The sequence below is a fragment of the Amphiura filiformis genome, unplaced genomic scaffold, assembly GCF_039555335.1.
Source record: "Amphiura filiformis unplaced genomic scaffold, Afil_fr2py scaffold_53, whole genome shotgun sequence".
Classification (NCBI taxonomy): Eukaryota; Metazoa; Echinodermata; class Ophiuroidea; order Amphilepidida; family Amphiuridae; genus Amphiura; species Amphiura filiformis.
Genome location: NW_027305517.1, coordinates 169,907 through 197,711, shown reverse-complemented (window position 1 = coordinate 197,711; position 27,805 = coordinate 169,907). Strand labels below are relative to the sequence as shown.

General features: G+C 35.5%; 1 long non-coding RNA gene across 2 annotated transcripts in view; it reads left to right on the top strand.

Moving 5' to 3' along the window:
- The window catches only part of LOC140144409 (uncharacterized), a 151,006-nt gene extending 127,488 nt beyond the window's left edge, over positions 1-23,518 (top strand). Inside the window, exons 1-5 of one of the 2 annotated variants that reach the window (XR_011857886.1) lie at positions 9,129-9,206; positions 16,745-16,852; positions 18,476-18,625; positions 19,220-19,327; positions 22,053-23,518. This is a non-coding gene — a long non-coding RNA (uncharacterized lncRNA). Of the gene's footprint in view, positions 1-9,128; positions 9,207-16,744; positions 16,853-18,475; positions 18,626-19,219; positions 19,328-22,052 lie in introns of those variants that run through there. The other variant, XR_011857885.1, reaches the window with a different exon arrangement.
- Positions 23,519-27,805: the final 4,287 nt, after the last annotated feature.

Here is a 27,805-nt window from a genome sequence, read left to right as displayed (position 1 = left end):
CTTTAGGAACGAGACTGAATGCGGACATGCTTGAGTTCATGTCACGGTATGTACTATAATAAAAGAGAATCACTACTATCTCTTGATTCAGTTTACGAGTCACTTGAACATGTTAGCTCAGTTGATAAGTTGTCTGTCTTGTACTCAAAAAGTCCGAGTTCAATTCCTAACTATTTAATTTTTTTTTTTTTTGCTTTCTTTTTAAAATAAATAATTTCTCATATCACTGAATTTCTGTTGAAATGAAAATGTGTAGGATTTTTTTTCATAAATAAGATCACAAATAAAAGCAGAGCATCAACTGAGCTAACACACTGTACTTGTTCATCCATTATTGTATGTAGTCTAAATTAATGCTAACAAGTTGATTTGCTCCGTTACTTCAATTGAGGTAGACAGCATTAAATTGGAAAAACAAGTGTGCATGGGTTCGATTCCTTTATTTGTTTTTGATCACGAGATGTTGTGATAACTTTTATTTTCTTCTATAACTTTAATATAAGATTTTAATTGGTGGAAACAATAATTTGTCATTTTAAAACCTAACTTTTGACAGTTAAAGTGACGAATAGTGAACTTCAACATGGCCAAAAATATGGCTTTAAGACTTTTTTAAGTGACCAGTCCCTAAATTTAAAATGTAGCTATTTATATTTTTTGTGGGCAAGCATACTTATAGGATCTCTTACTGCTCCAAATTTGGTGTCAATATCATAATTACTTTTTGAGTTATAAGCAAAAAACTGAAATTAGATGATTTTTTTTCAACTTTTCAAATACATGTCTCTAAGCTACAAAAAATCCAATTTTAAAATGTATGTTTTGGCCCATATCTCCTCAACCATAGCTTGGATTTTCATCAAATTTTACATGAAAATGGAGAAACTGTTTATTTTTTCACTTATATAAAAACTATTGGATTTTCCTCACGTGATATAACAATACGGTCACTTTTTATATGCAATATCATGTATTTTACAGGGCGTGCTGTACATTATTAGCCTACGTGAACTACGTATTTTGAATAAAATGACGTTTTATTTTGAAAGAGTAGTGATTTAGTCGCCAGAAATACATAATATTTGTTGACAGGAATTGATTGAAGTCTTTTAAAAGAGTGACTTTGGACAAAAAATAATACTTAAATTAAAAAAGCTAATTTTTAGACTAAATAACAAACTTTAATAATTGTCATCGTTTGCATCAAAAACGTATGTGGTATTTGCAACAAGTATATCGTGTAAATATAATTATAGTCGGCAGGAGTGGGCTTAAATTACGTTTTATGACTGAAATCTATTAAAGCGCTTTCAAAGAAACTTACGTTTGAAAAATAACATAGCACATAAAAAGAGTAATTATTATAACATTACACATAATTCCTAAATCAGAATTTCATCTTCAGAAGATAGCAAACATCATTGACTATTCACCTTCATATCCTATTAGACTAGTCGACTTCCTGCTGAGAAATAGAAGTCTTAGGTGCATTTTTAGTTAAAAACGGTATCTATGTTTTTAAAGTCAATTTGAGTATGCTGAATCCAACAATCATGGATACCATAAATAATTGTAATGTTTTGACATTCTAATTTGCATAAAAACAAATTAACCACCAAAATCATTAAATTAGTATGTAAAACTCTAATTATTTTTGTGGTCATTTTGTTTGATGCAAATTAGCAGGTCAAAGCATATACATTATTTTTGGTATCCGTGATTCATGGATTCAGCATAGGTCATGCCGATTTTAAGGATGAATACTAGTAAATATAATAGTTCATGATTTAGAGATAAGTTACAACAAAAGGTGAATGATCTTCATGATACAACATTACCTATATAACACAACAAACGCAGTATATAATACTAAGAAGCCACAATAAATGCCCATAATAGTGACATTTTGCATTTTATTTGAAAAAAGGAGTTTGTTCGTCTGCAAAGTAATTTGAAAGAAAATTGTCACGAAATAATTATAACAAAAAAAAATTGGATGGAGTCGAACCCGCGCTGTCTATTGGAGATGACCAGCGCGCTAACCAATTGAGCTATCGGAGACCACTGGTGTTCGTATGGTTTTGTTTATTGACAAGTGTCAAATTAATCATGATATTTAAATTGACAATATTGTGCTAAATAAGTTGAATTTCTGAAATGATCATATCGGTAATCCATATTGTTGTGAAAATATTGTGTCGATTTGTAAAACATAACGCCATGAATCCACGATATACCACCGTATTCTTAGAATAAAAGCAATTGACTATGATCAGACTTTATAGCAATGGTTTATCGATGGGATGCATTCATGTGTGTATGGTCATGATGGTGTTTCGTTGGTTTACCGTCGCATCCTTAATACAAAGTCCATACAATATATTTAAATTTCATGATTAGTCTTACTTTAGGAACGAGACTGAATGCGGACATGCTTGAGTTCATGTCACGGTATGTACTATAATAAAAGAGAATCACTACTATCTCTTGATTCAGTTTACGAGTCACTTGAACATGTTAGCTCAGTTGATAAGTTGTCTGTCTTGTACTCAAAAAGTCCGAGTTCAATTCCTAACTATTTAATTTTTTATTTTTTTTTTTTTTTTTTTTTTTAAAATAAATAATTTCTCATATCACTGAATTTCTGTTGAAATGAAAATGTGTAGGATTTTTTTTTTTTTTTAAGATCACAAATAAAAGCAGAGCATCAACTGAGCTAACACACTGTACTTGTTCATCCATTATTGTATGTAGTCTAAATTAATGCTAACAAGTTGATTTGCTCCGTTACTTCAATTGAGGTAGACAGCATTAAATTGGAAAAACAAGTGTGCATGGGTTCGATTCCTTTATTTGTTTTTTGATCACGAGATGTTGTGATAACTTTTATTTTCTTCTATAACTTTAATATAAGATTTTAATTGGTGGAAACAATAATTTGTCATTTTAAAACCTAACTTTTTGACAGTTAAAGTGACGAATAGTGAACTTCAACATGGCCAAAAATATGGCTTTAAGACTTTTTAAGTGACCAGTCCCTAAATTTAAAATGTAGCTATTTATATTTTTTGTGGGCAAGCATACTTATAGGATCTCTTACTGCTCCAAATTTGGTGTCAATATCATAATTACTTTTTGAGTTATAAGCAAAAAACTGAAATTAGATGATTTTTTTCAACTTTTCAAATACATGTCTCTAAGCTACAAAAATCCAATTTTAAAATGTGTGTTTTGGCCCATATCTCCTCAACCATAGCTTGGATTTTCATCAAATTTTACATGAAAATGGAGAAACTGTTTATTTTTCACTTATATAAAAACTATTGGATTTTCCTCACGTGATATAACAATACGGTCACTTTTTATATGCAATATCATGTATTTTACAGGGCGTGCTGTACATTATTAGCCTACGTGAACTACGTATTTTGAATAAAATGACGTTTTATTTTGAAAGAGTAGTGATTTAGTCGCCAGAAATACATAATATTTGTTGACAGGAATTGATTGAAGTCTTTTAAAAGAGTGACTTTGGACAAAAAATAATACTTAAATTAAAAAAGCTAATTTTAGACTAAATAACAAACTTTAATAATTGTCATCGTTTGCATCAAAAACGTATGTGGTATTTGCAACAAGTATATCGTGTAAATATAATTATAGTCGGCAGGAGTGGGCTTAAATTACGTTTTATGACTGAAATCTATTAAAGCGCTTTCAAAGAAACTTACGTTTGAAAAATAACATAGCACATAAAAAGAGTAATTATTATAACATTACACATAATTCCTAAATCAGAATTTCATCTTCAGAAGATAGCAAACATCATTGACTATTCACCTTCATATCCTATTAGACTAGTCGACTTCCTGCTGAGAAATAGAAGTCTTAGGTGCATTTTTTAGTTAAAAACGGTATCTATGTTTTTAAAGTCAATTTGAGTATGCTGAATCCAACAATCATGGATACCATAAATAATTGTAATGTTTTGACATTCTAATTTGCATAAAAACACAAATTAACCACCAAAATCATTAAATTAGTATGTAAAACTCTAATTATTTTTGTGGTCATTTTGTTTGATGCAAATTAGCAGGTCAAAGCATATACATTATTTTTGGTATCCGTGATTCATGGATTCAGCATAGGTCATGCCGATTTTAAGGATGAATACTAGTAAATATAATAGTTCATGATTTAGAGATAAGTTACAACAAAAGGTGAATGATCTTCATGATACAACATTACCTATATAACACAACAAACGCAGTATATAATACTAAGAAGCCACAATAAATGCCCATAATAGTGACATTTTGCATTTTATTTGAAAAAAGGAGTTTGTTCGTCTGCAAAGTAATTTGAAAGAAAATTGTCACGAAATAATTATAACAAAAAAAAAAAATTGGATGGAGTCGAACCCGCGCTGTCTATTGGAGATGACCAGCGCGCTAACCAATTGAGCTATCGGAGACCACTGGTGTTCGTATGGTTTTGTTTATTGACAAGTGTCAAATTAATCATGATATTTAAATTGACAATATTGTGCTAAATAAGTTGAATTTCTGAAATGATCATATCGGTAATCCATATTGTTGTGAAAATATTGTGTCGATTTGTAAAACATAACGCCATGAATCCACGATATACCACCGTATTCTTAGAATAAAAGCAATTGACTATGATCAGACTTTATAGCAATGGTTTATCGATGGGATGCATTCATGTGTGTATGGTCATGATGGTGTTTCGTTGGTTTACCGTCGCATCCTTAATACAAAGTCCATACAATATATTTAAATTTCATGATTAGTCTTACTTTAGGAACGAGACTGAATGCGGACATGCTTGAGTTCATGTCACGGTATGTACTATAATAAAAGAGAATCACTACTATCTCTTGATTCAGTTTACGAGTCACTTGAACATGTTAGCTCAGTTGATAAGTTGTCTGTCTTGTACTTAAAAAGTCCGAGTTCAATTCCTAACTATTTAATTTTTTATTTTTTTTTTGCTTTCTTTTTAAAATAAATAATTTCTCATATCACTGAATTTCTGTTGAAATGAAAATGTGTAGGATTTTTTTCATAAATAAGATCACAAATAAAAGCAGAGCATCAACTGAGCTAACACACTGTACTTGTTCATCCATTATTGTATGTAGTCTAAATTAATGCTAACAAGTTGATTTGCTCCGTTACTTCAATTGAGGTAGACAGCATTAAATTGGAAAAACAAGTGTGCATGGGTTCGATTCCTTTATTTGTTTTTTGATCACGAGATGTTGTGATAACTTTTATTTTCTTCTATAACTTTAATATAAGATTTTAATTGGTGGAAACAATAATTTGTCATTTTAAAACCTAAATTTTTGACAGTTAAAGTGACGAATAGTGAACTTCAACATGGCCAAAAATATGGCTTTAAGACTTTTTAAGTGACCAGTCCCTAAATTTAAAATGTAGCTATTTATATTTTTTGTGGTCAAGCATACTTATAGGATCTCTTACTGCTCCAAATATGGTGTCAATATCATAATTACTTTTTGAGTTATAAGCAAAAACTGAAATTAGATAATTTTTTTTCAACTTTTCAAATACATGTCTCTAAGCTACAAAAAATCCAATTTTAAAATGTGTGTTTTGGCCCATATCTCCTCAACCATAGCTTGGATTTTCATCAAATTTTACATGAAAATGGAGAAACTGTTTATTTTTTTCACTTATATAAAAACTATTGGATTTTCCTCACGTGATATAACAATACGGTCACTTTTTATATGCAATATCATGTATTTTACAGGGCGTGCTGTACATTATTAGCCTACGTGAACTACGTATTTTGAATAAAATGACGTTTTATTTTGAAAGAGTAGTGATTTAGTCGCCAGAAATACATAATATTTGTTGACAGGAATTGATTGAAGTCTTTTAAAAGAGTGACTTTGGACAAAAAATAATACTTAAATTAAAAAAAGCTAATTTTTAGACTAAATAACAAACTTTAATAATTGTCATCGTTTGCATCAAAAACGTATGTGGTATTTGCAACAAGTATATCGTGTAAATATAATTATAGTCGGCAGGAGTGGGCTTAAATTACGTTTTATGACTGAAATCTATTAAAGCGCTTTCAAAGAAACTTACGTTTGAAAAATAACATAGCACATAAAAAGAGTAATTATTATAACATTACACATAATTCCTAAATCAGAATTTCATCTTCAGAAGATAGCAAACATCATTGACTATTCACCTTCATATCCTATTAGACTAGTCGACTTCCTGCTGAGAAATAGAAGTCTTAGGTGCATTTTTTAGTTAAAAACGGTATCTATGTTTTTAAAGTCAATTTGAGTATGCTGAATCCAACAATCATGGATACCATAAATAATTGTAATGTTTTGACATTCTAATTTGCATAAAAACAAATTAACCACCAAAATCATTAAATTAGTATGTAAAACTCTAATTATTTTTGTGGTCATTTTGTTTGATGCAAATTAGCAGGTCAAAGCATATACATTATTTTTGGTATCCGTGATTCATGGATTCAGCATAGGTCATGCCGATTTTAAGGATGAATACTAGTAAATATAATAGTTCATGATTTAGAGATAAGTTACAACAAAAGGTGAATGATCTTCATGATACAACATTACCTATATAACACAACAAACGCAGTATATAATACTAAGAAGCCACAATAAATGCCCATAATAGTGACATTTTGCATTTTATTTGAAAAAGAAGTTTGTTCGTCTGCAAAGTAATTTGAAAGAAAATTGTCACGAAATAATTATAACAAAAAAAAAATTGGATGGAGTCGAACCCGCGCTGTCTATTGGAGATGACCAGCGCGCTAACCAATTGAGCTATCGGAGACCACTGGTGTTCGTATGGTTTTGTTTATTGACAAGTGTCAAATTAATCATGATATTTAAATTGACAATATTGTGCTAAATAAGTTGAATTTCTGAAATGATCATATCGGTAATCCATATTGTTGTGAAAATATTGTGTCGATTTGTAAAACATAACGCCATGAATCCACGATATACCACCGTATTCTTAGAATAAAAGCAATTGACTATGATCAGACTTTATAGCAATGGTTTATCGATGGGATGCATTCATGTGTGTATGGTCATGATGGTGTTTCGTTGGTTTACCGTCGCATCCTTAATACAAAGTCCATACAATATATTTAAATTTCATGATTAGTCTTACTTTAGGAACGAGACTGAATGCGGACATGCTTGAGTTCATGTCACGGTATGTACTATAATAAAGAGAATCACTACTATCTCTTGATTCAGTTTACGAGTCACTTGAACATGTTAGCTCAGTTGATAAGTTGTCTGTCTTGTACTCAAAAAGTCCGAGTTCAATTCCTAACTATTTAATTTTTAATTTTTTTTTTGCTTTCTTTTTAAAATAAATAATTTCTCATATCACTGAATTTCTGTTGAAATGAAAATGTGTAGGATTTTTTTTCATAAATAAGATCACAAATAAAAGCAGAGCATCAACTGAGCTAACACACTGTACTTGTTCATCCATTATTGTATGTAGTCTAAATTAATGCTAACAAGTTGATTTGCTCCGTTACTTCAATTGAGGTAGACAGCATTAAATTGGAAAAACAAGTGTGCATGGGTTCGATTCCTTTATTTGTTTTTTGATCACGAGATGTTGTGATAACTTTTATTTTCTTCTATAACTTTAATATAAGATTTAATTGGTGGAAACAATAATTTGTCATTTTAAAACCTAACTTTTCGACAGTTAAAGTGACGAATAGTGAACTTCAACATGGCCAAAAATATGGCTTTAAGACTTTTTAAGTGACCAGTCCCTAAATTTAAAATGTAGCCATTTATATTTTTTGTGGGCAAGCATAATTATAGGATCTCTTACTGCTCCAAATTTGGTGTCAATATCATAATTACTTTTTGAGTTATAAGCAAAAAACTGAAATTAGATGATTTTGTTTCAACTTTTCAAATACAACCATGGCCAAAATGTGTTGGGACACTTACGGAAAACGTACACTATATTATGGCCTTATTTCCGTTATTGTTAACGTGATAAAATGGAGGTTTCTTTGGTGACAAGCCTAAAGCCTTTCCTAACACCCCAATCCTCACCCTTCCCCACCAATCAATGTTGGGTGCACTAGGCGCGTGTGACCAAAAAAGTAGGATTCAACATTGATCGGGGGGAGTGGGGGGCTTATTTACATTACCCTATCAAACCGTCCCAACACTTATGGCCAGCATTGTAGCTATGCTTTGCCCTCACTCATATTTTACAAAAGTGCGACCATTTCTGAACATCTAACCTAGCTGTAATTCTAGGTCATGTTAGAGAAACATATTTGCTAGAAGTTAAAGAGAATAAATAAAATATTGGCTGGTTATTTTTCACACAGTGATGTTAACTAGCCAAGTGTCCATTCTTCCAACACACATCATTTGTAGAGGTCACGCGTCAATGGTGAGAGCACTGTGTATTGTGTATAGGAAAACGGACAGTAACTGCAGTATGCATATTGTTGTACGGTGTTTAATGTCATGTCATTTATTTCAGCAACATCTGCAATTAATTAACCAATCTTATATTGAAATTATTCTGTTTAAATCTCTCTTTAAAGGAGTATTCTCATTTTATAACATTTGTAGTAGATATCTACGACAAAAGTTTCTTCCCAAAATTTCAGGTGATTCCGATTTTGCGTTTGCGAGTTTTGCGTATTACACTGCTCCATAGGCCACTGTTGTCATTTCGTTCTGGTACACCAGAACGTAATTCAAATTTGACGATATATTTGCCAAACAAAATAATCTGCAAGAGGTTTCCAGTGATATAAAAATCTCAACTTTTGTTTGTTGAGAAAAGTGGTGGGGGATCACGAAATACCCTTATAAGTCTCATATATATCTCAGTTTCATGCATGCCTCTATAATTCTAGACAGAATTAAAAAGACTAGTTTGCTATGACTTCCTGGCAAGCAGACCAAAAATTCCGTACTGCGCAGGTCAGCAAACAATCACGCCGCGCCTTTACCCTGACGTCGGACTCAAACGTCTTTTTAATTCGGTCTTCAATTATAACACTTATTTTACCAGCCAAGGTTGGAAAAGTCCGCAAGCCGCATAAGTCCTTGTCGCCAAAACAGACTCTGAAACGTAACCAGGAGGCAGGTATGTATCATAAAGGGTTGTAGTTTTCCCCGGGAGTTTTCCTCATTGTTTAACCGCTCTTTGATATTCACATCTGTCTGACTTGACTATTGGGCTATTCCAATTGAAATCCATATCCCTCTAAGGAAGACATGATCTTAATCTTTCGCATAGAATGTGTAAATTCCAATTTCAGGTAATCCCATATGTAATTCACACTTCCTGTTTGGAAGACTAAAGGTCATGTCCAACAGGTGACCCATCACTGCCATGCAATGGGCTTTCTTGACATGTCCTAGTTGAGGAAGCTGCATACCAGAAGAATATGCATGTCATGAAAAAGGTGATTGTGAGGACCTCTCGGATGAGTAAGGTTGTCTCTGCTACGGGTTATAATTCATGTTAGTCATTTTGCAATAGAACTAGTATAACCAAAGTATGCAAAGTACAAACCGAAAACATCAATATTGTTGTCTGTTGTAAGTGAATCTCCCAATCTTTATTTTATTTTAATTCATTTATTTGTCAGTCTCTTCTACGGAACTCATTAACCATGTTAACTGATTTATTACATTCATCGTTAGTGATATGATCACAGTGTAGCAAATCATATTAAAACGATAATGGGGATAATTGTCGCATTTATTTGGCCCATGGGCGCCGCCATACCGAGACCACCAAGGGATCAGAAGATGTGCTCCAATGCTAATAGATAGGAATTTTACAGACAAATATCATCAAAATAGCTGAAAATGTATTAGGCAAAATTCACACTTCCTGTTTGACTAAGGTCATGTCTTCCATAGGGGTGTATGGATTTTAACTGGAATAGCACATTTGCAAAACATTCTCTGGTGGCTATTGCATCTCGATTTATGACCTGTATATCTCCTTTCTTTCTTTCTGTTCTGAGGCGTCCAAATAGTTCCATATTTCAAATGAAACTTGCTGGTTTTATTAATGTTTGTATATTAAAAACTTCGGTCGAAGTTTTGCCACAAGTTTAAAAAAATAACGGTTAGTTCATGAAAAAGAAGAAGTGAAATTTAGCAAAACGCGACGAGGTTTATTTGCCCGTAAGAGAGCTCTATTGTTCCGCTATTGTATCCGCTATTGTATCCACTATTGTATTCTATTCATAAAAGCTACTGCAAGAATCGCGGCAATCCCTGATATTGCTGATGTCTACCGCCGGCGTTTCGCATTTATTAACAATCAAAATTATCCCATACTCTTACATTTATAGTCTTATTCTCACCTTTTATATAATATTCAGAAATTGCAATTCGGAAAACTACTAACTTTTCAAGTGAAAATATATATTCCATCGAAAATATATCAGACTTAATTGTATACATAGAAATCTATTATACCCAACCCATAAGTGCCCAATGCACCCAAATATCCCCGCAAATATCTCATACACGATTTTATTCATTCATTTTGGGCTTTAAACACTCAGAAGTCGTCCAAAATGGCAACATCATGAGCATGATCAAACCCTCTATGACTTGTTCACAAGTTGATGCTTTACAAATTACCCTCACTTGACCAAACACGCATAATACATGATCGAAACACCCAGCAGAGTTTTACATAAGATTATGTGGCTTGTCTTAACGATTCAAAAGATGCCACTTTCTTACCCACTAACACTAGCTAATTTGCATGGCAGAAATCTATAGTGCGGACACTCTTCAGTCGCAAACCAACAAAATTCGTGCTATTTTGGCGTTCTTGCAAAAGAAATCTCGTGAATCGAGTGCCCTCTCAACAATATCCCTAGATGTTTGCCAGTAATGACACACTCTAGAAACGCCAACATAAATCACCCAACAGCTTCATTTTAAGAATTATTTCAGTATCCAAATCAATAGGAACAGAAAGAGTATGGTCTACACATTCCAGGAAAATGTTTTATTTGTTTCTTCCGCCATTCTATATTTCCCTAAAATTATCACATTTTTTCTCCAAAATCCTATGTAAATGATTCTCCACGCTACGCAGAAATTATGTGCGATAAATCATACAAATTTGCCACAACTTTACATCACTTTAGACAGTATTGCAATATCTTGATGATTTTTAGGCATTTTGAACGGCAACTTGAGTATTTTCAGAAATCAAATATCGCGCCAAGGGGATGACACTCTTATTCACGCATTCATTTACAACGCAAACTTGTATCGAATCCCGGTGGTTTGCGACCAATGAAATGTCCGCACCCCTGGATTTATTAATCCCTGGTATGAATTATGTATTAGATTTGTCAAGGCAATAACCACGATCCGTTTTGTAATAATATAAAAGCACTTGCAATAGAATCCCGCTGAATTCAATGAACTGCGCCCTGAAACCGATGGAGAAGTGCCTCATAAAGAAGCTATCCCATTGACCTCTATTAACAGGTCAGTGAGCTCTCCATACACAAATGAACAAGTATAATAGGACAAGGCCAGCACCTATTACCTGCTTAGTAACATGTTATTTTGAAGTCTTGAAGATTAGTAATCGTCTGTGCATATGAACTGCGCATTTATGATGCAAAATATTAGTTCTATATAATATAAAATTACAAATACTGGTATTATGATATACAAAACGACTAATAAAATCATGTCATCATGGCGTCATGTCAAAGGTTCATTATATCCCGTATGTTTGTCTAAATTCATATATATATTTGAAAACAATTTCTACACCAATTTAATATGTACTCAGGTGGAACCTTGCTTTTTTAAATTTTCATTTCTTTTTATGTAACAAATTCAGGTTTTTCCATTACGAGGGGCCGCCGGGCAATACAAATTTAATGCTAACATTGAATGAACGCAGAATCAAGAATGGGCGTTTCTAGTACATACAGCGTCTGACTCTACCTGAAGACCTAGCCTAAGTCCCATGGGCTCCAAGAGTGGCTCTCCATACACATATGAACAAATACAATGACGGGTCGCCATTGCTCTCCATACACAAATGATCAAATACAATGGCGAGTCCGACTGCCATGCAAATGAGCCAAATGAGCAGACCCTCTCAAGGGTCTGCTCTGTGATACCACACTGATCATACTGATCTTTATGTTATTACAGCGAGGCCCACATACAATGTTCAACACAAAGTGAACGATGTTATAACTTGGAGGGCTAACAAACCAACACCGCCAAATTCGACTGACGTGTGTACAACGTGGGATGCTATGAGGAAATTGAATACTCGTTGTCTGATCATGCATGTATGTTTATGGTTCGGATAGCGGTTACTTACCAACTCTCGTTCCGCCTTGGGTTTATTGAATACACTCTATATAAAGTCATCAATATGTCGTTTCCAGTCCTTGGCTGAACTATTGGGTTCAGCTATTATTTTTTTTAATAATTCTGTTACCCCATAGCATTAAAAAACTAGTATTTTGATAATTAAAATAGCTGGATGCGGTATGCAGCTGACTGGGGTGGTTACGGGTCGTTAAAACCACTAGAACCACAAACCGCGAAATATGGATATCCAACTAGTTTGCCCGCAGGGCTACAAAGAACCGCTAACCGCGAAATATGGATATCCAACTAGTTTGCCCCGCAGTGCTACAAAGAACCGCTAACCGCGAAATATGGATATCCAACTAGTTTGCCCCTCGGAGCTTCAAAAAACCACTCACCCCGAAATATGGATATCCAACTAGGGCTACAAAGCACCATTAACCGCGAAATATGGATATCCAACTAGTTCACCTCGCATGGCTACAAAGAACCACTTAGCGCGCAATATTTTTTTACCTCAAAAAAAGAATTAATATCTACCAAAAAACGTTTCACATCGTAAAAAGCGGCCAAAGTTTAAAAATCTTTCCTGTGTGGCTTTTCACCCTTTTTTTAAACTTGGTCCCATTTATGAAAGTTTTAAAGACCCATACGAAGTCATCTATAGGCTACTTGTTGGTTTTCTTAGTTGTCAATGTTTATTTTGTAAAGCAAATGAATTAATGTTCGTGCGTAATTGAAGTTTTTTTCCGTATAGACGTTATAATGTATGTTGTAGCAAATACTCACTTTGTTAAATTCTTCATCGTCATGTGCGATTCTGCGCCTTATGTACAGATGTAGGGCCTATATGTAGCAGGTTGACACACAGTCAATTGGCTAAGTATATATAATACTCTACTACTCTTTATGATCACGCAATATAATAAAACATAAACCTTGAAATGTTTTTGATAACACATACGGTAGCCTACGTCATATTGCACCGCTTTCGAACAGTCTTAAACCTATAAGATTACATTGTTGCATGTAAAAATTAGGACTCATTCTTCATGTTAATACTACTTTACTAAATGGGACCAAGTTTAAAAAAAGGGTGAAAAGCCACACATTAAGTATTCACTTCTTTCATATAATCATATAATTTGGATTGTACCCTTTCCATAGGGGAGTGTGGAACTAAATGGATTAGCCCTCATCTCCAGTGTATATCAACCGGTTATTACTTTCAGTACTCATTTTATTGTTTACAAGATCACTCTCATGATCAATCCCAGTTTGGGCACTTTTTTTTTTTTTTTTTTTGGTTGATTTGTATGGCGCTTTCAACTACTGAGGTTATTTGCGCCAGTACTCACTCCTTTGTCAAGTTGCACCTGTATAATTCCATTCAGTCACAATACGTAGTTTTCTGCTTCACTGCATCATATTTATTTCTATCCTCTTCATGCCTAGCTCGTTGATATCTCCTGAGTATCTGCTCGTACACTAAAATCCAGATTGTTCCTTTGTCTGCGTGGTAAAAACCAAACGGTGTCTCTTCAGAGCCACACCAGGCTGAGTCAGCCGAGGAAGGGCTAAAACGTGGTCAAATTACTTTGCACGATCCTACGCTAGCTTGACTTCCTCGCATCCAAGCCTGTTCCCCAGAGCCCAAGTTAGCGTTATCCATCCGACACCACGTGGAGGTTTGGGTTGAGTTGCCCGCGAGCAATTACTTTGCCAGCTCTACGGACCTTGCCGGACCAGTTTGGGCACATCTTGGTAGCACACTTTTATAGTCATTCATGTTGCAGTTACTTACCCATTGTATTTGTAGTTTGTATTCCACAACACTAAATGTCTGAATCTGTAAGGCCCTCAGTGATATGTGTTGACTCAGCGAGGCCCACATACAATGTTCAACACAAAGTGAACGATGTTATAACTTGGAGGGCTAACAAACCAACACCGCCAAATTCGACTGACGTGTGTACAACGTGGGATGCTATGAGGAAATTGAATACTCGTTGTCTGATCATGCATGTATGTTTATGGTTCGGATAGCGGTTACTTACCAACTCTCGTTCCGCCTTGGGTTTATTGAATACACTCTATATAAAGTCATCAATATGTCGTTTCCAGTCCTTGGCTGAACTATTGGGTTCAGCTATTATTTTTTTTAATAATTCTGTTACCCCATAGCATTAAAAAACTAGTATTTTGATAATTAAAATAGCTGGATGCGGTATGCAGCTGACTGGGGTGGTTACGGGTCGTTAAAACCACTAGAACCACAAACCGCGAAATATGGATATCCAACTAGTTTGCCCCTGCAGGGCTACAAAGAACCGCTAACCGCGAAATATGGATATCCAACTAGTTTGCCCGCAGGGTTACAAAGAACCGCTAACCGCGAAATATGGATATCCAACTAGTTTGCCCTCGGAGCTTCAAAAACCACTCACCCCGAAATATGGATATCCAACTAGGGCTACAAAGCACCATTAACCGCGAAATATGGATATCCAACTAGTTCACCTCGCATGGCTACAAAGAACCACTTAGCGCGCAATATTTTTTACCTCAAAAAAGAATTAATATCTACCAAAAACGTTTCACATCGTAAAAAGCGGCCAAAGTTTAAAAATCTTTCCTGTGTGGCTTTTCACCCTTTTTTAAACTTGGTCCCATTTATGAAAGTTTTAAAGACCCATACGAAGTCATCTATAGGCTACTTGTTGGTTTTCTTAGTTGTCAATGTTTATTTTGTAGAGCAAATGAATTAATGTTCGTGCGTAATTGAAGTTTTTTTCCGTATAGACGTTATAATGTATGTTGTAGCAAATACTCACTTTGTTAAATTCTTCATCGTCATGTGCGATTCTGCGCCTTATGTACAGATGTAGGGCCTATATGTAGCAGGTTGACACACAGTCAATTGGCTAAGTATATATAATACTCTACTACTCTTTATGATCACGCAATATAATAAAACATAAACCTTGAAATGTTTTTGATAACACATACGGTAGCCTACGTCATATTGCACCGCTTTCGAACAGTCTTAAACCTATAAGATTACATTGTTGCATGTAAAAATTAGGACTCATTCTTCATGTTAATACTACTTTACTAAATGGGACCAAGTTTAAAAAAAGGGTGAAAAGCCACACATTAAGTATTCACTTCTTTCATATAATCATATAATTTGGATTGTACCCTTTCCATAGGGGAGTGTGGAACTAAATGGATTAGCCCTCATCTCCAGTGTATATCAACCGGTTATTACTTTCAGTACTCATTTTATTGTTTACAAGATCACTCTCATGATCAATCCTAGTTTGGGCACTTTTTTTTTTTTTTTTTTTGGTTGGTTTTGTATGGCGCTTTCAACTACTGAGGTTATTTGCGCCAGTACTCACTCCTTTGTCAAGTTGCACCTGTATAATTCCATTCAGTCACAATACGTAGTTTTCTGCTTCACTGCATCATATTTATTTCTATCCTCTTCATGCCTAGCTCGTTGATATCTCCTGAGTATCTGCTCGTACACTAAAATCCAGATTGTTCCTTTGTCTGCGTGGTAAAAACCAAACGGTGTCTCTTCAGAGCCACACCAGGCTGAGTCAGCCGAGGAAGGGCTAAAACGTGGTCAAATTACTTTGCATGATCCTACGCTAGCTTGACTTCCTCGCATCCAAGCCTGTTCCCCAGAGCCCAAGTTAGCGTTATCCATCCGACACCACGTGGAGGTTTGGGTTGAGTTGCCCGCGAGCAATTACTTTGCCAGCTCTACGGACCTTGCCGGACCAGTTTGGGCACATCTTGGTAGCACACTTTTATAGTCATTCATGTTGCAGTTACTTACCCATTGTATTTGTAGTTTGTATTCCACAACACTAAATGTCTGAATCTGTAAGGCCCTCAGTGATATGTGTTGACTCAAAGCACGGTTGCAGCAGTTTAGAAAATATCTGATGAAAATGGCCAGACTATTAATTGTCCTTTGTCTCACTAAATGTAGTAAGAATTAAAAAAAAGTATCTCAATTCATGGCTCATAGATGTACCGTATTAATGGGGCATGATACTTAATAAGACATTCCAATCTTTTAAAATGTGTCTAACCCTTGAAGAGATGCAAACAAGATTTTAGATAAATAGCGCCATCATTGTTCAACTTTTCTTTAAAATGACTCGGTTTCACATGATATCAAACAACCGTGTTTATTTGGCTATGGTACCGCGACCTTTGGGACATTCTGGACAATTCATGTAATTGCTATACATCTCACCGACCTTACTATTTATCCAACAGAATGCGATGGGTTTTCTTGTTCTAATGGAGAGTGTATACACGAATATTTTGTATGTAATAGAGAAAATGATTGTGGCGACAACTCGGATGAGCAAAATTGTCCCTCAGGTAAGTTACACAATGAATTCAGGTTTGTCATTTTACAACTGAGAATACACGATGGCTGTGAGTAGTATTTAGAAATTGTTTGAACATTCAAAATGGTTCCGCGACCTTCGGGATAATCTGTACAATTCATGTAATTGCTATCAATCTCAACGACCTTAACTACATATCCAACAGGTGACCCATCACTGCCATGCAATGGGCTTTCTTGACATGTCCTAATAGAGGAAGCTGCATACCAGAAGAATATGCATGTCATGGAAAAGGTGATTGTGAGGACCACTCGGATGAGTAAGGTTGTCTCTGCCACGAGTTCTAATTCATGTTAGTCATTTTGCAATAGAACTAGTATAACCAAAGTATGCAAAGTTGCGGCGTTGCTTGTAAAAGGGACAGTTTCATGTCAAATGATAAAGAAACTGAAGAAAAGAGACAGAAGGAAGCAAACCATTTTTAAAGCGGATAACATGGGAAAGAAAGAACGAATGTGGAAAGAAAAATGATGAAAGGGGCGTTGCGACGTTGCCTCAAAAAGGGCATGGCTTCGCGGCATCGAAGTTACGAGTGTTTATCAACAGGTTGAGCTTCGCGGCGTCGAAGTTGCCATTGTTTGTAAAAAGGCCCTGGGGGCACTAAACTTTAGAAGTGACAGGTATGTGCCTACCGGTGTCGCGAAGTAGGGGCCTATCGGTAACAAAGCGTTATTTAAAAAAAGGAGATCATTGGGTACAAACAAAATAAAAAAGGGGTCATTGGGTATAATATTTTGAAAAAAGGGGTCATTGAGTATAAGATTTCAAAAAAAGGGTCATCGGGTAGAAAATTTTGAAAAAATGGAGCAAAATTTTGAAAGTTTCGGCATAATTTTGAAAAAATGGAGCAAAATTTGAAAGTTTCGGCATTATTTTGTTGCATTTTGATGATGCTCTTCTAGAAAATCTAGAAAAGGGGGTCATTGGGCAGCCGCAACTAAAAAAGGGGGGGGTCATCGGGTATGACTTTAAAAAAAAAGGGGGTCATCGGGTATAGTCGACTTCAAAAGAGGGGGCCTATTGACAGGCACATGCCGTCACTTCCAAAGTTGAGTCCCCCCCCCGGGTAAAAAGGTTGAGCTTCGCGGCGTTACGGCTTTGCTGGTAAAAAGGAACACTGAGCTTGATTTCTGCATTGTTCTCGTTGACAGAGGAACAGCGCGTGGAAGTTGCCAGTGTTTATAAAGAGTTCGAGCTTCGTGGCGTTACGGCGTTGCGGCGTAAAAAGGCACAGCTTTATTGCTCCATGTTGCGGGTGCACATTTACTCTAATCTTCGAGCCTTCGGTGTTCTTGTTGACAGAGAAGCAGTTTCGCGTCGTCGAAGTTATCACTGTTTGTGGTCTAGCTTTGCGGCGTTACAGCGCGGCGTTGCTTGTAAAAAGGGACAGTTTGATTCCTCCAAGTTGATGGTCTACTTTGATTCATCGCGCCATCGGTGTTATTGTCGGTGAAATCGTATGCCATTTGTTACAATTCATGTAATTGTATAAATCTCACCGACCTTAACTACATGTCCAACAAATCAAAGTTTGTTTGTTTCGTTTTACTCACTTCGCATGTACCTTGTCAAAATCACCATTGTCCGAATGAAGAGTGCATACCACATCCAGTAGAATATTATTGTCCAACAGATGAGCCATGCGATGGCTTTTTTTGTCCTAATGGAAGGTGCAAACCAGTAACATGGAAATGTGATGGATACAATGATTGTGGCGACAACTCTGATGAGCAAAATTGTACAGGTAATATACACCATGAATTTGACATTTTGCAACTCATGTTGTTTTTACACAGTTGTTTGATGTGATCATTTATTCTAAGAAAACATTATTGTAATGTCCAATTCTGGACCGGAATAATGCCAATCAGCTATCACACTAACAAACACCTAGCACACATATAAATTTATAACATTATATTGTTGCAATCTTTAACATAGATTTTCGTTTCTATATCAAATTATTAATTATTTAATTCTATAAACTGTACATTTGCGTGCAAATTGAGGGCGTAATTTAGATATATTTTTAATTTAAATAATATGAGTTATACCTTACACTTCATATTAAAATGTTTTTTTGAAAATTCCCTTGTCATTTGTTAGTTTGTTTGCTGATGTTTTAATACCATTTTAGAAGTGTCTAACCCTTGTAGAGATGCAAACAAGATTTTAGATAAATAGCGCCATCATTGTTCAACGTTTCTTTAAAATGACTCAGTTTTACATGCCATCAAACAACCGTGTTTATTTGGCTATGGTACCGCGACCTTTGGGACATTCTGTACAATTCATGTAATTGCTATACATCTCACCGACCTTACTACTTATCCAACAGAATGCGGTGGGTTTACTTGTCTTAATGGAGAGTGCAGACACGAAGTTTATGTATGTGATGGAGAAAATGATTGCGGCGACAACTCGGATGAGCAAAATTGCCCCGCAGGTAAGTTACATAATGAATTCAGGTTTGTCATTTTACAACTGAGGATACACGATGGCTGTGAGTAGTATTTAGAAAAATACTTACTTGTTTTATTAATTTTTGTATATTACATTAAATCAAAATATTCTTTGTTGGCTAAATTTGAATTCAAACAGAATAAACAAATATATATAAATATGTAAAGATTATTATTTAGTATTCACTTGTTTCATATAAACATAGAATTTGGATTGTACCCTTTCCATAGGGGAGTGTGGAACTAAATGGAATAGCCCTCATCTCCATTGTATATCAACCGGTTATTACTTTCAGTACTCATTTTATTGTTTACAAGATCACTCTCATGATCAATCCCAGTTTGGGCACATCTTGGTAGCACACTTTTATAGTCATTCATGTTGCAGTTACTTACCCATTGTATTTGTAGTTTGTATTCCACAACACTAAATGTCTGAATCTGTAAGGCCCTCAGTGTTGTGTGTAGACTCAAAGCACGGTTGCAGCAGTTTAGAAAATATCTGATGAAAATGGCCAGACTATTAATTGTCCTTTGTCTCGCTAAATGTAGTAAGAATTTTTTTAAAAAGTGTCTCAATTCATGGCTCATAGATGTACCGTATTAATGGGGCATGATACTTAATCAGACATTCCAATCTTTTGAAATGTGTCTAACCCTTGTAGAGATGCAAACAAGATTTTAGATTCAGTTCATTCCAAATTTGATCAACAGGTGCGTTTTTCTTACTAGCTCACCGCTTCCTAAACTTTGAATATCTCATTATATTTAGTCTACGTCACCTATTTTATAATCGGACGGTGTTATGTCATTCATGATTCCACTGAAGATGAATAACAGTTTGTCCGAGAAAACTTTGATTTCTGCAGTCATGCCAATTGGAAGCTTTGCAACTTCAATTCTTTATGTTGTGCAAACATGTTATATTTTAACTTTCCAAAGAACATTTGAACCTAAGAAGGATAATGATCAAATGCTTACAGCTTTACGTGTGATTTTTGATACTATGCAACATTAATGTTGAAGTTTTAAAGGATTTAAACTTTGCATTTAAATTTCTTGAAAATATTCCAAAAACATTAATGTGTGTGAGAAATTTTTAAAGCCAACTGGAATTATTTAGGCAATAATTCTTTATGCAACAGTTATATCAACATTAACGAAAAATATATTTACAAGTACCGAGCATCATCTTACATGCAAGCTTTCATTTTTAATATCTTGCAGGTTTTCAAATTTGAACAAAACCTAATTAAATGTTTTGCAAGAAACTTCTGTGCCAGTGATAAAGTGTAATAAATAAATAAAATAAATAAATAAATAGATTGTTTAAAAAGAACGAAAAGGATTTGAACAAAATATGAAGCCCATTGACAGTTAACCAGTAGTGTGCATTGTGTTGAATGACCTTTCTTTCAAACTTAATGAAGTTAATTGACGCATGCGTTATGTAATCGCTCATTTCTTCGCGATCAGTCAACCGATTCCAGTTAAATTAACGTATAAGATGCAGAATAAGATATGCCACACGCTGGTGTTTAGAATTTGGGATTCTGATGTCTATTTACGTCCAAATTCATTCGCCCAGTATTTATTTCTGGGACACCCTGTATACATAGTAAACAATTTCAAATGAAGTGGTTTTAAGTGCTGTTAAAACACTTAACTCGTCTTGCGCAGAGTCATGGCGTTGCTTGTAAAAGGGACAATTTCATGTCAAGTGATAAAGAAACAAGAAAAGTGACAGAAGGAAGCAAACGATTTTTAAAGTGGAGAACGATGGAAAGAAAGAACGGATGTGGAAAGAAAAATGATGAATGGCGTGTTGCGTCGTTGCCTCTAAAAGGGCATGGTTTCACGGCATTGAAGAAACGAGTGTTTATCAAGAGGTTGAGCTTCGCGGCGTCGAATTTGCCATTGTTTGTAAAAAGGTTGAGCTTCGCGGCGTTACGGCGTTGCTCCATGTTGCTGATGCACATTTACTATATATAATCTTCGAGCCGTCGGTGTTCTTGTTGACAGAGGAGCAGTTTCGCGTCGTCGAAGTTGTCACTGTTTCTGGTCGAGCGGCGTTACAGCGCGATGTTGCTTGTAAAACGGGACAATTTGATTCCTAAAAGTTGATGGTCCACTTTGATTCATCGCGCCGTCGGTGTTATTGTTGACAAATGAGAAGTGACGTAATGTAATTAATCTTATTAACTACCATAGCAATAGATTAATACAATTTTGAATATATCGCCCTTTACTACGTTCACGCGGTACCTATACATTGAACCATAGATGTCAAATATTCTATAGAATATTCATATCAAATCGAAATATAAGCAACATTGTGAGAGAAACCTTGCGGGTTATTGGCAAAATCTGTTCATCACTTAGTAGCCCGGCTTAGCAGCAGTTATATTTGGCTTTCATGCGAGTTCGGGGTGAAAACTTACCCCCGACTTTCAATCCTTAATGCATAATGCATGGGAGTATCACTTGACGACGGTGACAGATTAAAAGACCGGAGCCTTCAGTCATTCAGCAACTATGCACTGTCATCTCGTTGATCTGTTAGTGAAGACTGAACAAGACCATGATTTTGTTCAAAATGGTCTCACGTTATTTGTCTTGTTGCAAGAAATCAGTAAAATAATACATGAATAGCTGGTCAAACCGTATACATTCTCATAATATGCCTTCGTGTCTTATTTTTCCTTACAGATAAGCGTGATGCAAAGAGGGAGAGCAGAGGCAGTCCATCGATTCGTCACCGCAAGTTAAATAAGAAATAAATAAGCTCCCTTACTGGTTGAGCACTTTACCATTTTTAGATGGTTTCACTTCTATTTGGATTAAATAAATAAAATATTATTCTTATGGATCTAAGGAAGCTTAAGGAGACACGTATCTTACGCCTCGGAGTTCCAATGTTCTCCTCATCTTATTGTAACCTTTTGTACGCAGGTGTCGACTGCAACGACAAGTTCCAAATTGTCTTCAAAAATTCAAAAATTCAGTATTGCACCATTTTTGGAATTAGAACGAAAAATCCATTAAATTGAGTACTAACAAGCCCACAATTGGTTCAGTGATAGCTCTTGATATGTGGGGCTATCTCAAAAAACACTGAACTAATAGGGCTAAAACTTTGAAAACCTACTGTAAAATGTTTTGACATAATATTATTGAAGTGTTGAAGAAATATTTTTAGCAACAAATATTTGCCAAAAAATTTGACAATAACATTTTGACATTTTTAAAATGTTGTACTGCATGTGTTTTCAGACCAAACGTTTTAAAACGTTTTCACGACCTTTATAAAACCCAACATTTAATGTTATTAAAACGTTTTTATCAAAACCAAAAAGCCGCAATGTAATCCATTTCAACGTTTTTGAAACGTCGTGTGAACGTTTGTCAAAACATTTACTACAAATAAATAAGACGTCGCGAGATACATTCATGCCCCGGATTCGTGTTCGGGATAATATTGTGTTATCGTAGCTTTATAACCCAGCAAACACAAAACGTTTTCGACATCATTCGCAAAAGGTTATAAAAGTTTGTAAGAAAACGTTTAAATGTCGGGTTATATAAAGGGTATATTAAGGGTATAAAACATTTTCATAACATTAAAAAACATTTTTTGATAATCAACTGCTCAGCAAACACAAAATGTTTTACAGAACACGTTTAAATGTCGAGTTATATAAAGGGTATAAAAACATTTTTATAACATTCCAAAAACATTTTCGAAAACTTGATACAAAACGTTCTAAACAGAATGTTATTTTGGGGTTGAAAAAATATTTTGCTAAAAATGTTTGCCCAAAATATTTGCAATAACGTTTTAAAAACGTTTGCATGACCTTTATATAACCCGACATTTAAATGTTATTAAAACGTTTTGAAAAATACATTTTAAGAACATTTGGAAAAAACGTTTGCAAAAATAGTTTACATTAACATTTTGAAAACATTTTAAAAATATTGTTGTAGTGTGTTTTCATACCAAACGTTTTAAAACGTTTTGATGACCTTTATATAACCCGACATTTTAATGTTATTAAAACGTTTTCATCTAAACCAAAAGCCAAAATATAACTTATTTAAAACGTTTAAAACATTGAATTGGTTTTAGAGCAAGTAACAAATCTATTATAGTCTGAACGGAGATTAAATACTGCATGTTGACATCAATATTGAATATGTTTGATTCGTTTTGTGTGTGAGTAAGAGCTGTCCGATCCAGGGGTACCAGGACCAACCTCCACCACCCGAAAAAAATATCCCTTGGGGAGGAGGGTTTGACCCATATTTTACTGATTCGGGTTCCGCAGAATGACAAATAGATTCGTCAACGAATGTTGCTATAAGTACTTAAGATAATTAAGGTTGTAGTACTTGATGAATTGTTTATTTAACTGAATGTTGTAAAATAATTGGTAAACATTTGATAAATTCAAGAGGTTAAGTTGGGTTTGCTCGTCAAATTAAACAATAAATTATCCCGGCGGCTGAAATGGGTGTGATTTGTTAGCTGGCCTCTCACGTCATGCTGTTTGTGAAAGCTCATTCTCCCATCCACCAGTCCCCATAGGTCATGTTTGATAAAAAAAAATGAATTAAAATTAGGTAATATATTTTGACAAGTGTCAGAAAATATGAGTCACGCAGGAGTGATACAATCCTAATTATGTATGATTGGTTTTAAGTTTAAAATGCAATTATGAATGATATGAATATTATGGAGGAGTACACAGATTCTAGTATTTAATTCCTTCTATTCCGGAGCCTGTCAACCCCACTACAGCAAGTCAGCCATTTTCTCTAGATGAAGTTGACGAGGCCATCAAGAAGCTCAAAATCTTCAAAGCCTGTGGTTGGGTTAAGATATCCGCAGGAGGACCCAAGTTGAAACAAACGTTGCTAGAGATCATCAACACAGCCTGGGCTGAAGGAAAAATCCCCGAAGACTGGAGTAAAGGTCTAATAGCCTCTGTGAACAAAAAGGGCAACAAACTGGACTCAGCCAACTACAGAGCCATTACTCTCATTTCAATCCCAGGAAAAGTTTTCTGAAGGATGGTTCTGAACAGAATACAACAGACTGTGGATAACCCTCTGGAAGAGAAACAATATGGGTTCAGGAGTTCCAGAAGCACTTCAGATGCGGTATTTTCAGTCCAACCAAATCTATGGAAAGGCCAAAAAAGACGCATACAAATGCACTGGAACTTCGTACACTTCGTCAAAGCAGCATTTGACACCATATGGAGGGAGGTTCTTTGGAAATATCTGCGATAAGTTGGAGAAGACAAAAGTCGTCAACCTCATTGCAAGAATGTACGAGCAAACTAAGTGTTCAGTCGTGAAATGGAAATATCACTGATTGGTTTAAAGTATTAGCCGGTGTGAGACAGGGCTGTCTTATCTCTCCATCCCTTTTTAATCTATATCTGGAGTTCGTCATGAAGTCCATCCAAAATGTGCAGATGGGTGACATGTGCATTAACAACATCCGTTATGCAAATGACACCACACTAATGGATATGGATTTTGAGAGCCTGCAAATCAATGAGCAGGAGTCAATTTGCAGGATTAAAAAAAACGGGAATTTTGAGGGGTATTTACTAGTCAAGAGGAATCGTGATACAGAACCGGATAAACCGGTTAGAACCGGTTAAAACCGGTTCTCCTCTCCCCTCCAACCACCACCAAATATACAAAATAATGCAAAAATGCGTCAAAATGCGTCGATTGCGTAACAAAAATGCTGGCACTGGCAGGCAGTAGTACATAGTAGTAGACTACATAAAATATTTCTGGTTCGCAATATCCTTTCTTTGAAGGAATTGGACTTTAAGCACACTAGCTGGCTAGCCCATATCAGCACTATAACTAATAAGAATTATTTTTCCTTATAATATACAAAGCACTGGGGAAAACCCCATTCTATTATAGCCATTTACTACATTTACTATGTCTTATAATTGAAGACCGAATTGAAAAGACTAGTTTGCGTATGACGTCCTGTCAACCAGACCAAAAATGCCGTACTGCGCAGGTCAGTAACCAATCACGTCGCGCCTTTGCCCTGACGTCAGACGCAAACTAGTCTTTTTAATTCGGTCTTCAATTATAATTATTCCCAAGTCTTAATTATAGTATTAACATTTCACATGACATCACTTCCTGAGGGGAATCCCGTATGATGTCATCTTCACTTTACAATATCAGGGTTTTTTCCAAATATTCCATATTAGATATGATTCAATTTGTTTTTCTCAATTTGAGAGGGAAATTTACCCAGAATGTCATCGCTCATGTAATTTTGTAAACAAAGATAAGCAATCACATTAAATTACCCAGGGCACATCACATTATTTTTAAATTTCGGTGTTTCTAGAACAAAAACACCACCGTGAGGGTCTTTTCAAGTCAAAGGTCACTTCCGGAATTTGTTTTTGAATTTCTTTTTGGAATGGCGGTATTTCAGGTTGACCTTTGACATACAGTGGTCAATGCATGAGGATTTGGTCACGCTTGCTGGTCTTGGTATGTCGTGCCCATGGGTCACGTGCGCATTTATAAAAGCGCATTTATAGATATAAACCGAAGTACACTGAAGATGATGCATGTCTCCGCAATAAGCTACTTTGAATAATACTAAAACAATATAATAGTACATCATGCATAGGTATAGTTTCGCAGACTTTCAACTGTTACTTTCCCTTTCATGTTGAAATGCAGTGGCTATTAATTTGTGGGTAAGGGGTGGTGCAATAATTATGTGTACCGGGGGTGAATATAGGGGGGGCAAAGATGTTTTGGCAGGCCAGAAGGGGGGGGGCAAGCATTTTTGGCAGGTCAAAAGGGGGGTCAAGCAATTTTTGGCAGGTCGAAAGGGGGGGGCAAGCAATTTTTGGCACAGATATTTTGGGTACCGTTTCTATATTACGCCCAAAAAAGGTGTAGGAAAACGTTAGGAACACATTCAAATATGCAAAATTTCCTCCTCGCTGCGCTCTTATTATATAATAAGACAATTTAAGGTTTTAAATTCAGGTTCCCCAAAATCTTGCATGTGTAAGGGGGGGGATTTTTTGGCACATCAAAAGGGGGGGCAAAGGGTTTTTTTGGCACGTCGTAAGGGGGGGGGCGAAGATTTTTGGCACGGCCCAAAGGGGGGCAAGCGTTTTTTGGCAGACCATTTTGAGAATTCACCCCCCGGGTACACATAATTATTGAACCACCCCTAAAGAAAGTATATAACGAAGTCTTGAGGCAGCTGCTATTCTTGCTATGATGAAAGGTGGGCTGAGTTGTGGGTTAAATTTAGATGATTGATTGCTGTACTAAATGTAAGTGATCTCTGCACTGGACTTGTCAACCCCTGTCAACGGTCATAATTATTAAAACTGATTATCATCCCCAACCTCCACTATGGGCTACAGAACAGTTTTATAAACAATTTCATGTGAAATGAGGCTACTATTTTATTTCCATCTCAAGTTAGAGATCTCACTGCATATCATACTACTAATAACGCCAGATATGTGCTGTGTCAGTGTGTCCGTGCTGTGTCAGTGTGTAGCTTCATCAAGCTTGGACCTGTCCACTGAGATGACTGTCTATAATTAGCTCTGACTGCAGTATTGGCATAGATGAACTCCTGGATGGGGCAGCTTTAATTAGCATGAGGCCGCATTGATATGTAAATAGCGTATTGTTATTTAAATTTGCGCCCAGACGTATTGAGGGCGACAGTCATGTTATCCAGACGGAGAATGGCTGCATATGCCGGGCATGTCAATTTGCTGAGTGAAGGCTGATAATTACCTTTCTGTATAGGTAATAAGCTAGTATATTTCGTGTACCAGTTGGTTATAACAAAAAAATTAGTATCATATTAAATATATTAAATGTATAAACTTTGAAATTTACATGAATTTGAAGAGCAGAGCTTCGAAATGTAGCTAAGTCAGGTGATGTGAAATTCTGCTGCGTGACCCCCTCTGCGTGGTAGAATTATATTCATAAAATATTGAATTTAACAGATATCGTGGGTAGCCAACCACGATTTATCAGCATTTAAAATATATGTTAATTAACAAAGATAAATAATAAAGAGTACAAATGGCAATTAACTAGTAAACAAGCCTGAAATCTTAAAATGTTGCCACGTGATTTCCCGAACACATGATATGTTAACATGTGACCACTATTCAGATTTACCGTAAATATTTGGAGTATGCTTGCACATCATGCACATACACTGTGCATTTCTTTACTTCCGTATAAAATCAATAATTCATGCTGGGAGCCAAGTAACATTGTCTGCTCAGAGCAGATTGGTATTTTATTTTACTTGAGAGCATAATAGAAATACATAAAACGAATAAGGCGCCATGATGGAAGGTCAGGTCGGGTATCAAAGGTTATTCATAACTTAAATACTACTTGTATTTCCC